Below are 8,302 nucleotides of genomic sequence, written 5' to 3' on the forward strand. Positions count from 1 at the left end.
ATAAGATATATTCCCCAGAGTTCCAGACGATTAGATGAATTAATAAGTATATTGGTGAGCATATTATGATAGCATATTCGATGAGTATATAATGATATTCCACCGCGCCGATATGGTTCTGGGGCACACCGCCAAGGTCGGCAATTATACACCATGGCCGGACGGTACGGGCGTACACCACTTGTAGCTGGCGGTACGGATGGTATCCCGAACCGAGGCCCGACGCAGGCTAATGCTAATGTTATTGATTATCACACCGCACCTATATGGTCGGGCAGCTTATACTTATATGCATATATGATATGATGATGATTATGAGAGTAAGCCAGCATGCATTATTTCTTTTATGATTCAGTCAGTTACAAATCGCTCCTCATTTGATGCTTCCTTATTTCCTTGATATCTTATTATTATTTATGCCTTACATACTCAGTACAATGCTCGTACTGACGTCCTGTTCCTTGGACGCTGTGTTCATGCCCACAGGTAGACAGAGGGACGGTGCAGATCCATAGGAGCTATTAGCAGATGCACAGAGCCCTCCTTTATTCGAGAGGTGCTATTTCGTACGTATTTTTGTGTATATATATATATTTTTTGGGCACGACGGGGTCCCGTCCCGTCCATATGTCTAGTACTCTAGTAGAGGCTCGTAGATACGCAAAGTGGGGTATGGCCTCGCGCCTTTCATGTGTATATGCATGTATATATATTATTTTGATAGCCGAAGGGCTTATGTTTATAAAAGCAAATATGTTTCAAATGATAATAGATTTCCATAATTATGAGCATAAGAATATGAATTATGGCAGATGAGAAGTAGAATGAGTGGTGCTCGATGGTTAGCCCCGGGTGCCTATCATGGCCCTAGTCAGGTCATGACAGTGAGGGACCTTCACTGTGATGGTTCTGCGGTCCATTAGACGGACCGTATAATTGACCGTATAACCCATCAGTTCACTGATCTTATTCTCATCACTTTGTTTGATCTCTGATCCTTATGGAACCTTCTTAACACTTATTTAGCACTTCATTAACAATCTAAGGGACGTTATAACTCTTCTCCAAATGTCATTAAACTCTCATTAATTCGATACTCGTAAATCTTGCCCGACACACAACTTATAACTTGTTTTCCTTAACAACTTTCTTCCCTTACCTTAAATGTCTTTGAACTCTCGATTAGGGTCATCAAATGCGATTCCTTATTTATCAAAACATCGTATACGTCATGCCCTTCGTTAGTCTATTCACTATACATTAACAGAAAATTTTTGAGGTATAACATTCTTCCCCCCTTTTGGAACATTCGTCCTCGAATGTTAAGTCATCGGGGATTCTATAAAAATTTTGCCAGAGTTTCCCCTATAACATGGCACTACCATCCTGTCACAACAGCCCACAATAAACATGCCTCACAGGGCCATAACACAATAGCAATATAAGCTGGCCACACACGACCCATATGCATAAAAAGAAACATACATACCTTATAATCTCGATGTCTCATCATGGATCTCTTCCGGAGGCCGAAATAAGTGCGGATATGTGGATTTCATCTTCTCTTCCGCCTCCCAAGTCATCTTTTCTCGGTTGTTATTTTGCCACAAGACTTTAACTGAAGCTATTTCCTTGTTTCGAAGTCTTCGTACTTGCCTGTCTAATATGGCAATGGGCACTTCTTCATAGACTAACTTTTCTGTCACCTGTACATCATCTATTGGCACAATCTTTGTAGGATCTCCAATACACTTGCGGACCATTGAAACATGGAAAACTGGATGGACTAATTCAAGTTCTGGACGCAAGTCCAATTAATAAGCTACTTGACCCATCTTGCAGATGATCTTATAGGGTCCGATATATCGAGGACTCAATTTTCCTTTCTTGCCAAATCTCATCACCCCTTTCATTGGCGACACCTTTAAAAATACCCAATCATCGTCTTGAAATTCTAAGTCTCACCGGCGGTTGTCCGCATAAGATTTTTGGCGACTTTGGGCTGTCAACAATCGATCTCGGATCACCTTGACTTTTTCTAGCGCTTGTTGAATCAACACAGGGCCTATTAGCTGTACTTCTCCAATTTCAAACCATCCAATTGGAGACCTGCACTTCCTTCCATATAAAGCTTCATACGGAGCTATTTGGATACTGGAATGATAGCTATTATTATATGCAAACTCAATTAGAGGTACGTGATCATCCCAACTACCTCCGAAATCTAGAACATGATCTTTACATATCCTCCAAGGTCTGAATAGTACGTTCGGCTTGCCCATCAGTTTGCGGATGAAATACCGTGCTGAGCCTTACTTGAGTACCTAAACCTTCTTGGAAGGATTTCCAGAACTTCGCTGTAAATTATGCTCCTCTATCTGTGATAATGGATATCGGAATACCATGGAGCCTCACAACCTCCTTAAAAAACAACCTTGCATAATCTTCCACGCGAGTAGTGTGGCTCGACCGAAGAAAATGAGCTGCTTTCGTGAGCCTGTCCAAGATCACCCATATAGAATCATACTTGCCTCGGGAACGGGATAATCCCACAATAAAATCCATATTGATCACTTCCCATTTCCAAGTAGGAATTTCCTTTGGTTGCAATAATCCTCCTGCTTTTGATGTTCAATCTTTACTTGCTGGCAATTTGGGCATTAGGCCACAAATTTTGCTATGTCTCTTTTCATGGCATCCCACCAATATATCAGCTTGAGATCATGATACATCTTTGTCGTTCCTGGATGAATAGAATACCGAGAATAATGGGCTTCTTCTAGGATTCGACGACGCAATTCTGTCACATTCGGAACACATAGCCTGCCTCGGTATCGAAGAATTCCATCCATGGAAGTTTCAAATGGGGACTTCTCTTTATCATGAAATGTATCTCTGAAATGGCTCAATTGAGAATCTTCATACTGTCGCTCTTTCACTTCCATATCCAAGGATGAAACTGTGGGATTATTAACACTAACTCCTGCACCACCTGAATCAATTAAACGTACTCTAAGATTAGCTAGCTGGTGGAGCTCATGAATCAATTCTTTCTTCTCCCAAGGAACTTCACATAGGCTGCCCATTGATCGGCGGCTAAGCACATCAGCTACTACATTTGCCTTTCCGGGGTGGTTTAAGATATTCACATCATAATCTTTCAATAATTCTAACCACCACCGTTGCCGCATTCAACTCCTTCTGCTTGAAGATACATTTAAGATTCTCAGCGATCCGTATAGATATCAATACGCACATCATACAAGTAACGTCTCCACATCTTTAATGCATGAATAGCTGCAGCCAATTCGAGATCATGAGTTGGGTAGTTCTTTTCATGTTTCTGTTCGCTCGAAGCATAAGCGATGACTTTACCGTGCCGCATCAATACGCATCCAAACCCAACACCGTAAGTATCACAAAGATACAACATAACCATCCGGCCCTTCGGGAGTGTTAAGACCGGAGCCGAGGTCAACTCTGTTTTCAACTCTCTTGAAGCTACGCTCACAAGCATTATTCCAAGAAATTTAGCCGACTCTCCGAAGTTAGCTTCATTAACGGAGCTGAAATAGATGAAAAATCCTCTACGAACCTTCTATAGTAACCGCCAATCCTTAAAACTACGAACTTCTCGTAGGCATCGTAGGCCCCGGCCAAGTCTTCACAAAAGCTTCAATTTTCCGAGTGTCAACTCGAATGCCATCATCTCAAATAACATGACCCAAGAATGTCGCTTTACCTTAGCCAAAACTCGCACTTTGAAAATTTAGCATACAATTCTCGAGTTCGAAAAATTCCAAGAACAATACGTAAATGGTCGGCATATTCTGATTCTGTGCGGGAGTACACCAGAATATCATCAATGAATACTATTACGAATAGATCCAAGAGAAGCCTGAATACATTATTCATCGTATCATGAAAACGCCGGAGCATTAGTTAGCCCAAAAGACATCACCCAAAATTCATAATGGCCATATCTCGTTCGAAAGTTGTTTCTGAATATCTTCTTCTCTAACTCTCACTTGATGATAACCCGACCTCAAGTCTATTTTTGAGAACCACTTGGCACCTTGTAATTGATCAAATAAATCATCAATCCTCGGGAAGAGGATATTTGTTCTTTATTGTCACCTTATTCAACTCGTCTATAATCGATGCACATTCGTAAGGAGCTTTATCTTCTTTCTTACAAATAAGACAAAAGTGCTCCTACTTGATGAACCGAGTCTAATAAACCCTTCGAGCAAATCTTTCAATCGCGCCTTTAGCTCTTTCAATCCGCCGAGCCATTCGGTAAGGAGGAATAGAAATAGGCTTGGTATCCAAGAATACATCAATGGAGAAATCAATTTCTTTCCGGAGGAAGGCCAGAAGTTCTATCCGGAAATACATCCGGAAATTCATTCACTACAGAAATCGCATTGGAAAGTCGGCGACTTTGCTTCGGTATCGTTAACTCGGACTAAGTGGTAAATATAGCCCTTAGCTATCATCTTTCTTGCCTTAAGGTAGGAAATAAACCTACCTCTTGAGATGTCAGACACTTTCCACTCACATGGGGCTCTACCGTAAATTGAAATCGAACTACTTTCAATCGGCAATCAACATTAGCATAACATGAGGCCAACCAATCCATACCCATAATCACATCGAAATCTAACATTTCCTACCAACTAAATCGTAGGAAATTCTAGTCCGTTGCCGCATATCACAATTATACAATCTTTTTTTAGTACAATTGTTTAGCTATCACGGGATCACCAACCGTAGTGGATACCTCAAAAGCGTCTAATCGTTCTAAGCCACCCCAATACGATCAGCAAAATATGGAGTAATATATGATAAGGTAGAACCCGGATCTATCAACGCATACACATCATGAGAAAACACAGATAATATACCTGTAACTACATCCGGGGAGGACTCGAGATCCTGTCGTCCGGCTAAAGCATACATGCGGCCGAGCGGCACCTGGGGAGACGCTCCCCCGACTCTACCTCGGCCCGCCGGAACTGGGAAACCGCCCCTACCGAGCGCACCGAAGAAGAACCAGCCGCTGATCCTGTGGGCTGGACCCCAACTCGACCACTCATCGACGGGCAATCTCGCATCATGTGCCCTACTCCGGTCGCGGTAGCAAGCATCTGAACCCTGGCGACACTGTCCGGAATGTAATCTACCGCACTGGCTGCATCGCGGTACTGGAGGTCTCCTCTGGCTATAGTCTCCCCCAAACTGTGAACCTGAGGCCCTCAAACTCTGACCCTGTCCTGAACGAAAGGAACGATCAAATCTCCTGCCTGTAAATCGGGGAGGTGCACTAGTCACCGACTGGCCTGAGTGTCTAGAGTGTGTCTGCCTTGATCCCCCTCTGTAGTCACTACCTGCGCCCATAGATCTGGCCCTCTTGCTTTGCCCTCTATCAATATCACGATCACCCATTTGCGGATGTTATTGTCCTTTTAGATTCTGGGCATGGGCTTGAATGCAGGAAATATCCATCCCATCTTGTAACGAAGCTGTCAAACAATCCTTGAACAAATGTGGCCCTAAGCCACTCATAAATCTATGTACCCGATCTCCCATGTCGGCCACCATAGTCGGGGCATATCTAGCCAAAGAATTAAATTGAAGGCTATACTTCCGGGCACTCATATTTCCTTGCTTCAAATTCAGGAACCTATCCGCTCTAGCTCGGCAGACCTCGAGTGGCAAATGAAAGCATCTACAATTTTTTGCCAAACGGGAGGAGGCGCATTATCTTTTCTTGATGCTATCCAATTATTATACCATAATACCGCCACATCTCGGAGTCTATACGATGCCAACTCCACGGATTTAGTTTCGGAGGCATGAATAATCTTCAATGTCCTCAATATTTCATCAATAAAGCCTTGCGGGTCTTCATCCGGCTTTGACCCAAAGAACTCCGGAGGGTTCAAACTCATAAAATCACGAGATCTGGTACTAGCTGACCGATCACTTGGGCCCGCATTCTATCGCTGTGCCTGGGCGGAAACTAACTGTGTCAATAGGTGAATAGCTTGGGTCACTTGTTGACCCAAAATAGCCGGTGGAGGGACTGGAGGCATAGAAGAGCTGAAGCCCTTCTTGCTCTTCCGTAATAAAGGGGTGGAAGAAGCATTAGATGGAACCTCATTATGTGATTCGCCCTCATCTTCATTCATTGGCGGCTCTCTTCTCGCCACCCTTTTCATCGTAGTCTTGCCCTTCTGGGCGGCTTTAGCTTTTCCCTTTGGCGGCATTTCTGAAATCATAGCACACTATTAGGGAGGATAAAATCTTATAACACAGCTCTATCGCACTATCTCTTAAGATGAAAAATGGTCATTTTACTAAATGCCATGTAGCTTCCTGTTTATTAGTGTGGCGTGCAACACACCATAAACAAGACTCTACTAGACACGGCTCGTAGACACTTCCTAGGACTGAACCGCTCTGATACCACTTTTGTCACGACCCGACTAGGGCCATAACGGGTACCAGAGGCTAACCACCGAGCACCACACATTCTATTACTCATCCTGCGTTCATTCATGCTTCTTATGCTAATAATCATAGAAAGTCATTTCATTTGAAACATATTCACTTCATATACGTAAGCCCTTCGGCTATCAAAATAATATATATATATATATATATATATATATATATATATATATATATATATATATATATATATATATATATATATATATATATATATATATATATATATATATATATATACATGAAAAACTGTGAGACCATACTACCCACAACTACGCATCTACGAGCCTCTACTAGAGTGCTAGACATAGGGACGGGACAGGACCCCGTCATGCCCAAAACATACACATACATATATATATACCAAAAGAATAATCAACGGCACCTCCGGAAAAAGAAGGAGTGCTCTCAAATCAGCTAATAGCTCCTACGAGTCTGGATCACCTCCCTGTCTACCTGTGGGAATGAACACAGCGTCCAAAGAAAACGGACGTCTGTACGAACATTGTATTGAGTATGTAAGGCATAAACAATATTAATATGTCAATGAAATAGGAAGCATCAAATGAGGAACAATCTGTAACTGACTGTCAATTATAAAAGAAATAATGCACGCTGGCTTACTGTCATAATCATCATCATATCATGTATGCATATATGTATAAGCTGCCCGTCCATATAGGTACGGTGATAATCATTAGCATTAGCTCGCGTCCGTGCCTCCTGCGTCTGGGGTACCATCTCATGCCTCCCACTAGTGGTGTCTGCCCATGCCATTTGGCCATGGTGTATACGCTGCCCGCCTTAGCGGTGACTGCCCGGCTATATAGGCGCGGTGTAACATCATCATCATATACTCATCATAACATACTCATCATAATATACTCATCATGGTATACTCATCATAATGCATGCATGGAAACTCAAGGAGGACTATACCTCATCGGGGTGACATAAGGTCGTAAACCCCTGATTACATTATGGAGCATTCATAAACATTCTGCCTCACCTTGAAGGAAACAACATAAGGTGAGTGTATATAATGATCAACATCAATGGATTGTAGATAGCATCATTAGCTTTATAGGAACATCATATCATGGACTCTAGATTCTTTAGACTTAAGCTTATCATCATCATTATCGTACAAATGGTGTATCTCTTATCTCATATGGCTATTCATGAACAACGACTCTTAGTTTTCTTGAAGATAGGAGATTCATAAAGAAGGAGGAAATTCATGCCATAAGATTCATGCCTTAGAAAGAAAGGACTAGCCTCACATACCTTTTTCTTTAGCTATTCTATCGCTTGATTGTTCTTCTTCAACGTTCACGTCTTTACTTTCAAGGGAGTTCGTGTCGACATTAGCTAAATAATTACATAACCGTGCTTACTAAAGCTAAAGAAAATTGGGCAAAGATTTCCTTTGTTTATACTACTTTCCTCATATTACATATCAACTCCCAAATATCCATAACAACATTCATAATATCACAATCAACAATCATCATTTATTTACATTGTCCACATTACACAATTTCACTTCAATTTCTCCATAATCATGATCATAGTTCACTATTACGTTCCTTCACATACAATGCTTATTCCATGTTCTAGATGTCATTCATGACCTACTTGCAATCACAACATATCAACATTCATGATTCATTCCAAGCTATGGCTCAACAATGACACTATTCCCCATTTATGACCCATTTCCTATATTCTTCTACAATCCAAGTGTTTCAACTCTTCAATACCTCAAACATCATGAAAAGATCAT

The sequence above is a fragment of the Lycium ferocissimum genome, chromosome 3, assembly GCF_029784015.1.
Source record: "Lycium ferocissimum isolate CSIRO_LF1 chromosome 3, AGI_CSIRO_Lferr_CH_V1, whole genome shotgun sequence".
NCBI classification, from domain to species: Eukaryota; Viridiplantae; Streptophyta; class Magnoliopsida; order Solanales; family Solanaceae; genus Lycium; species Lycium ferocissimum.